The sequence below is a fragment of the Atractosteus spatula genome, chromosome 10 (assembly GCF_055471065.1).
Source record: "Atractosteus spatula isolate fAtrSpa1 chromosome 10, fAtrSpa1.hap1, whole genome shotgun sequence".
In the NCBI taxonomy this organism is placed as follows: Eukaryota; Metazoa; Chordata; class Actinopteri; order Semionotiformes; family Lepisosteidae; genus Atractosteus; species Atractosteus spatula.
In genome coordinates this window covers 6928321-6935858 of record NC_142715.1, presented here as the reverse complement: position 1 = coordinate 6935858, position 7538 = coordinate 6928321, and the positions used below count along the sequence as shown (strand labels likewise).

The 7538-nt window shown below is 43.8% G+C and overlaps 1 non-coding gene across 1 annotated transcript; it reads left to right on the top strand.

Moving 5' to 3' along the window:
- Positions 1-6556: 6556 nt before the first annotated feature.
- On the top strand, positions 6557-6667 carry trnal-caa (transfer RNA leucine (anticodon CAA)). Its single transcript has 2 exons — positions 6557-6594; positions 6622-6667. It is a non-coding gene; the product is annotated as a tRNA-Leu (tRNA).
- Positions 6668-7538: the final 871 nt, after the last annotated feature.

Here is a 7538-nt window from a genome sequence, read left to right as displayed (position 1 = left end):
AACATTTTCGGTTTGTGAATGGAAACACTAAAGAAAATACAAGTGAACTTTTAAAATAACCACAGTACAGCTAGAGGAGTGGAAGATAAAATAAGATTTATAATGAAATTTACAATACACTTAAGGAAAACATAACCGCCCGAACAGGGACTTGAACCCTGGACCCTCAGATTAAAAGTTTGATGCTCTACCGACTGAGCTATCCGGACTCTGGTAAAAAAGGCACACTGTCGGGATCCTCGGAAGTCACATGTCTCTTCTTGTGCCGAAGCGCAGTCATACCTGAACCGTCTGGAATGTCTACTGACAGACTTCATCCAGATGCGACGGCGCCACTCCCAGTAGAATGAGTGAGAAATACAGCATGACATGGGGAGGTAAGGGGCTCCCACAATTAATCTTTCCTCACATTACTGATTTTTTCAATAGCATTTTGACCTTTTTTCACATTCAGATTTTTCCCATTTAATGAGATCTTTTAATCAACAACATTAAGAAAGAAAACAAATGGAACATTTTTTGGAACAACAATTAAAAAAAAACCTTCCAATGCCTTGGTTCTATAACTGTGCACACCCTTTATTAAGGAAGTTGTAACTATGCTGAGATTTAAAGAGCATTTCTGTAGAGAAAACAAAACATTTTTTCTGCCTTGATGTTAAGCTCAGGGAGCCTGCCTTTTAGAAATTCTATCTCTAAACACCTTGTGCAGCCTCCTGAGAGACTAACAAATATTGTTTTGAGAAATTGGCTCACACACCGGAAGGCACTAACGTTTCTCTTCGTTAGAGTATGTGAATAACTGTTTAACCCAAAATGTTTGGAATTGTGATTTTGTTAAAATTAAATAAATAGTCTATCACCAGCACGAAATTATTATGAATTATTATGATTTTTTTAATATCATAAACTGTGAGACATGAAGAGAATTTAGACATCGTATCCTTCGCTTTGTCTCTTAAATTAAGCGTTCGGGATTCAAACCTGTGTTCGGACTGTTGTGTTTCTTGAATTTCTTATAATCATCAAATGTCGTTGTTTAGTCCATCAGTGTTTTTCTCGGTTGTACAATGGAATTCGCGCAGTTTTCAGCTCAGTGTGGAGTCCAGAGGGAGGACTCGCTCGCTGAATGATCTCTCAAGAAATCCCGGGTGAGATTCAAAAGGTGTCTTCTTCAACAGCCACGACACGTCTGAAGACCTCTGGATTTCCTGAAGATGGCATAAAATTAGTTTAAATCATTTGGTAGTTAACAGAACTAAATGCTTTAGAGGTACATTTAAAACAGCAGAGCAACACCATAGCACTTCGAGTGTGCCTGAATTTAATTGTGTAAACTCGGTGGTACACCAGGACGTGCATTGAAGTGAAAGCAGGAAGCGCTGCGACATGCACTGTGCAGATCCCGCCACACTAAGAGGTGATAGGGTCTGTTCGATGCACAAAGAACGCTTTGAAAAGCGTAAAAAGCAAGGTATTCCGAGTTGGTCGTTTGAGTTTTCTGTTCAGACGCGAAATGCTGAAATGATCTCTCGGCTCCTCGGTTGTCATTTCTGCTCCGTAAAGGAATCACAGCACGTGTCGGCTTCCAGCACGGTGGGTCGGGACACGATGCTGGGGGCCGGAGAGAGCGATGTCTTCCTCGTTAGTATAGTGGTGAGTATCCCCACCTGTCACGCGGGAGACCGGGGTACATCAGGACGCGCATTGAAGTGAAGGTAGGAAGCGCTGCGACATACACTGTGCAGATCCCGCCACACTAAGAGGTGAGTGGGTCTGTTCGATCACAGCGCTAGGGGAATCCCCAAACAGTGTGCGTGGCGACAAAAGAAGCCAGTCCGTTTCCACCCGGTTTCAAACCAGGTACCTTTCACATGTGAGGCAAACGTGATAACCACTACACTATGGAAACAGTGGGATACTGTGCCCAGTGGCCCAGTGCTGAGCTTCGCCAATGCGATTCAGCTGCTTCCAGTGCCTTTATTGGAGTGCACTGATGGACCGTGCTCTCTCTCCAGAGACCAGCCCGCCTGTCATGAATGGAGCAGGAAAGGCGGCACCACATTCTACAGCCCTCTCCACGCAATCGATGCAATCGGGCTACTGGAGTGGAGAAAATCTCCTCTCCAGAAAGTGCAAATATCATCTTGGAGAGTATAAATCCTATTGCCGAAGGTCAGCACTGTCTACCAGAGTAACCCTCCCACCTCCTGCAGGTTTCCGAGCTGTAGCAATGATCGGTTCGTCTCACACGCGAGAAGTCTTCGGTTGGAAACAAGCGCCGTCTCTTCTCGCACGTTTTGCACATGTTCGAGTGGTTTTAATGCGGCTCCTTCGTACACGGTGCTGATCTTTTGGAAAGCAGGAGGCAAAACTGACACGTTCCCATACCAGGAGACGAACACGGGCGGCTTGGGTGAAAACCAGGAATCCTAACCGCTAGACCATATGGGAGCATGCAGTCACCCTGTTCCGGGCATCATGCAAGCAAACTATATAAATATGAGAAAACACGCAAGAGAGTTGACACTCAGTGTCGAAGGGTCGATGTATACTGGGGCTCAGTTGAAATGCAACGTCAGGACTTTTCTGAATTATGTCACACGAAGAGAGAACAGCTTTTTCCGCCCTGCTACATGCATCTCGGTAACTCGCTGTGATCGTATAGTAGTCAGTACTTTGCGTTGTGGCCACAACAACCCCGGTTTGAATTCGGGTCGCGGCAGAATAGGGGCGTCTGCTTTTACTACTTGCACGAATGAAGGCAAAAAAAAAGCTAATCGATGTGAAAGAAACGGCGCTTTACAGAAGAGTACTGCCTAACTGGATTGTTGATGAACGACAGAAGCCACTCTGACCTCTTCTCTGTTTTCTTCAATGACTTACTAAGGATCTTCACATTCGCCCATCCAGGGGAAGCCAGTTACACCAAAGCAAACGCAGGAAAGTGCATTTCAAGCAGAGACCAGGAGGGACCAGTTTACACCGAGAGTGGTCGGAGTATGGAACAATGCACCCAGCCCCATTCCTGGAGCCGATTCTTGATGAGATCTTGGGCTCACTAAGAGGCCCCCGCTGGATGCTAATCTTTCTGTTGTTCTTGCAGGTCCTGCGCTGCTTTTGAGCCGACAAAGCTCGTCTTGGTCTGTCGGCACAGCCCAATTGCAAATGATCGGCTCCGCGTACAGAAGGAACGTGCGTTTGGCGCAAGAGTGCATGAAGGCACCGGAAATACATTGGGAACAAAAGACCAGTCGCTCAAGACCTCTGTGAAGTACAGGAGCATGCAAAAAGAGGCTGTTTCCACCCGGTCTCGAACCAGGGACCTCTCGCGTGTTAGGCAAACGTGATACCCACTACACTACGGAAACCTGCAGGGGGTGGCTGCTGATATCTCACTTGCGTTTCGGGCTGAGAAAGGGAAGCGTCACTTTAGGAAGGGGGCGCTGGAGAGAGGAACAAAGGGCGCAATGAAACAAAATGCCGAAACCCGGGATCGAACCAGGGACCTCATAATCTTCAGTCTAACGCTGTCCAAACTGACCTTTTTTCGGCTGCGCGCGCAGCCCACAGCCACCTGCTCCAGCCTTCCTGTGTTGCGGCATGAGCACACCAAGAGGAGCGGGAGAGTGTTGCGGGAACGTCACTCAGAAGGAAAGCCACCCAGCTGCGCCCTCTGAGCTCTGTCCAGCGCAACTTCCTCGCATGGACTCCTGCCTGCGACGGGTAGGAAACAATTAGCAAGAACAGAACAACACCCCACGGGTGTCTCATGACCACACCTTAGGTTGTGACACGTGCAGGTGTGAGGGGTTGCCGGGCCACTTTGGACCAGAGCTTGGGCGGAGGGGGGGCGGGAAAGCAGACAAAGAGGTGACACCTCAAGGTCTGCACGATCACAGCTCTCCGCCGCCCCAGGCTTCCGCTCGACAAGCTACTGGACACACCTGTCCCTCCTCACACAGATCGTGGAAAAGCCCCCGAGTGGACACGATGCACAGACAGAGCACGGGGAGCCGCTGCCTGCGACATGGCTCCAGGCAGGACTCCACTCCGCACCTAGTGATACATGCAAGACATCTGTAAACGAAGATGTAATTACAATAAAATTGGCAGTTAACAGAAAACCACAATTTGTATAATATTATTCCTCGATATCGATGATCAGTTGAAGGATTTGAAGAAACTATCAAAGAAACAGCAGCAATAGCAGATGATTTTGGTTTTGAACCCATCTTTACACCTCAATAATCCATTTGTCATCGAAAAAAGGAAAAGACAGGCATGTTTTGAGTTTCATAATGATTCTCTTCTCGATCAAAAAGAAAAGTATAAATTTGATTGCTTCAGTAGAATTCTGGGTTTTCTTACGAAAATTCTACGAAGTATTGTTCGGGTCTATATTTAGCGTTTGGTAGCGATAACACTGCTGATACTGATTGAGTAGAAATCTATGATGTATTGACAGCTTAATCTGAAGCGATAAGTCCTAGAACGCCGCCTATGAAGTGTTAGGATTCATCCCAGGAAATACTCTTTGTTTTCCACCCAAAATGCTGCTATTGTATTACACATTATGTGAACATTAGCAGTTTTGGTAGCTCCTGGGTGTGATTTTCCAAAACTGAAACTAATTACAAAATTATTTAAGATGAACCATGTACAAAAATTGTAAATCAGGACTAATATTAATATCAACTGAAATAACTACAGAAGAAAAGATTTAACCGAAATATTAAGAAGACTATACAAGCCTAAAAATGAAAATTCAATTCATATAACTTTTGTTTTTTATTTTTTGAGAAATGGGGTCACACACCTGAAAACACTAACATTTCTCTCTGTTAAGTATGTGAATAACAGTTTAACCCAAAATGTTTGTAATTGTGATTTTGTTAAAATGCAATAAATCGTCTATCAGCAGTAAGAAATTATTAAGAAATAAGAAATTGTTTTATTTCACAAACTGTAAGACGTGAAGAGAGTTTACAGTTTGTATCCTTCACTTTGTCTCTTAACTTAAGCGTTCAGGATCCAAGCCCGTGTGTGGATGGTTGTGTTTCTTGAATCTCTTGTAATCATCAAAAGTCATTGTTTAGTCCTTCAGTTTTTTCTCGAGTTGTACCATGGATATTTCATACGATCCATACTTTTCATGCTCTTTTGAATTTTCCTTCACTTATGGAAAAAGTTCAGGGTGTTCTTGTCGCTGTGCTCCACATCTAGACGCGAGCACTTGCAACAGTACATGACATGCAGTGAGGAGTTCGTGCAGCTTTCAGCTCAGTGCGGAGTGCAGAAGGAGGACTCACTCGCTGAACGATCTCTCAAAAAATCCCGGGTGAGATTCAACAGATGGCTTCTTCAACAGCCACGACAAGTCTGAAGACTTTCTCTGAATTTCCTGAATATGACGTTAAATTAGTTCAAATAATTTGGTAGATAACACTACTAAATGCTTTGGATGTATATTTAAAACAGCAGAGCAAGACTTCAGGCACTTCGAGTATGCATTAAGTTAATTGTGTAAACCTGGATCTATATGAAGAATAAGAGTTCTCTTCTTCACAATATCTTTTTATATTTGTTTATTGAATATATCAATTGAGTATATCTGTTTTATTTTTGAATGGTATGGGACTGTACACTGGTGGTTACCAGGGGAAAACGGGGTTATTGAGCCATTTGACATTCAGAGATTATATGTTGTGTGGGCAAATGTAATCGTGTGCGAAAGTAAAAAAAATCCACTTAGATGATCAAAGAATAAATTGGGTGGATGAATGTAACTGTGCTCTAACAATCCTCTTAGCGTTACAGATGCAGCCCCTGAAAGTGTATTTGACTTACCTGTATAGCACTGCTGACACAAATGTAGCCTCTACATCAGACAGAAAAGGCAATGTGTTCGCTTAATCGTGTGAAGGATCTCCTTGTGAATCTGTCTCATTCATCAATGGAAATAGAAGCCATTAGAATACGATACATGTTCACCTTCAACCCCGCAGCTGCCGGACGTGCTTGTTTTGGGACTATTTGCAATGAGTATCACATTAGTAGATATGTGTCCTTAAAAATGTAAGGTACATTCAGTTATATACAAACGGGACAGAGACAAAGTAATAATCCTATTTTAACGTGTCCTGCATTTTAACTTACTGAACAGATAAATTGAAATGTTCTGATTCAGAGCCCCTGCAGTTCGTCCAAATTAGAACCACAACAATACTCCTGAGTCCTGAACACCACACTGAGCACACGTTCAGCTGGGCTCTGACTTTGTTCAACACGACGTCTTGTTGCGGTTGAGCTCAGAGCTGGAGATGATCTCCGTATTCTACCACACTAACTAGTCCTAAACATAGTACACGGTACACACTTTTTTAAAACAATTTAAAATATTACACAAAGGTTGTAAAGCACACTCTGAATCGATCCGAATATTTGATTTCCGCGATCCGTTTAGGCAACAACAGGCAACGTGGCGCTTCTCCAGCAAAGCATTTCTCACTTTTGTGAACTACTGGTGCTTTTAACAGACTAACCTATGCAGCTCGTCAGGATGGCCGAGTGGTCTAAGGCGCCAGACTCAAGGACTCCTGTCTTTCCATTGCTTGGGTGTTCTGGTCTCTGAATAGAGGCGTGGGTTCAAATCCCACTCCTGACAGCTAGTACCTTTTCCCTGTCTTGCATTTTTCCCGTCTTGTTGTGCTCGCTGACAATGACAGGAAGAGGAAAATGGAGAAACCGGTTTGGGGGCACATGATCTGCAGGGAAATCCTTCGTGAACACTTACACATTATTAGCAGAAAGGCTAACAGGCTTCGATTTCTGCCATAAGAACTGTTTGGGCTGCCTGTAATCGAGTAAAGATTTAAGGCCAAGCTATGCATTCAAAGGTGAAAGACCGAAATATAAATCCAGAAGAAGATTTATTAAAACATATTGTTTTCCTTGCGGTTTCTCCTTTATTTAATTAAATGTGGCATTGTGAAATCAACCTGTAGCCCTCATACCCTGCATACCTCGTGATGCACCCTACTGATAGTGCTCTTTCCTTTATAGCATTTATTCCTTTCCTCTCCTACCAGCCTTTACAAGCCACCCAGTTTTCTCTGAGCCAGTGTGAGGTATGAGGCAGTCGAGGCTAATGCAGCCGAGCGCTCTAAAGAGCTGGATTAAAGCTTCATTCTCTTTGGGGGCGTGGGTTGGAATCCCACTGCTGCCAAATATCTCCAACTACAGTATCTCTGTGTTAAGAAGCACTTGTTTTTTTTGTTGTTATTTCCCTGCAGTTTAAACCAATTTCAGACCAATAAATTAAACAACCACGCTGTTCTTACGGCACAAAATTGTCTGGCAAAAAATAACATGACACCTCCTTTAAAACACACATTTTCTGTGGAGGGAACAGGATAACTCGTGCCATTCAACCTTAGAGCGTGATGTCATTTTCTCATGCTCATTTTTAGATGCTTGTGATCAAATCTATGATCCTTATGAGTGTGCTCACCCTCCATTAAGGTAGCACACATATA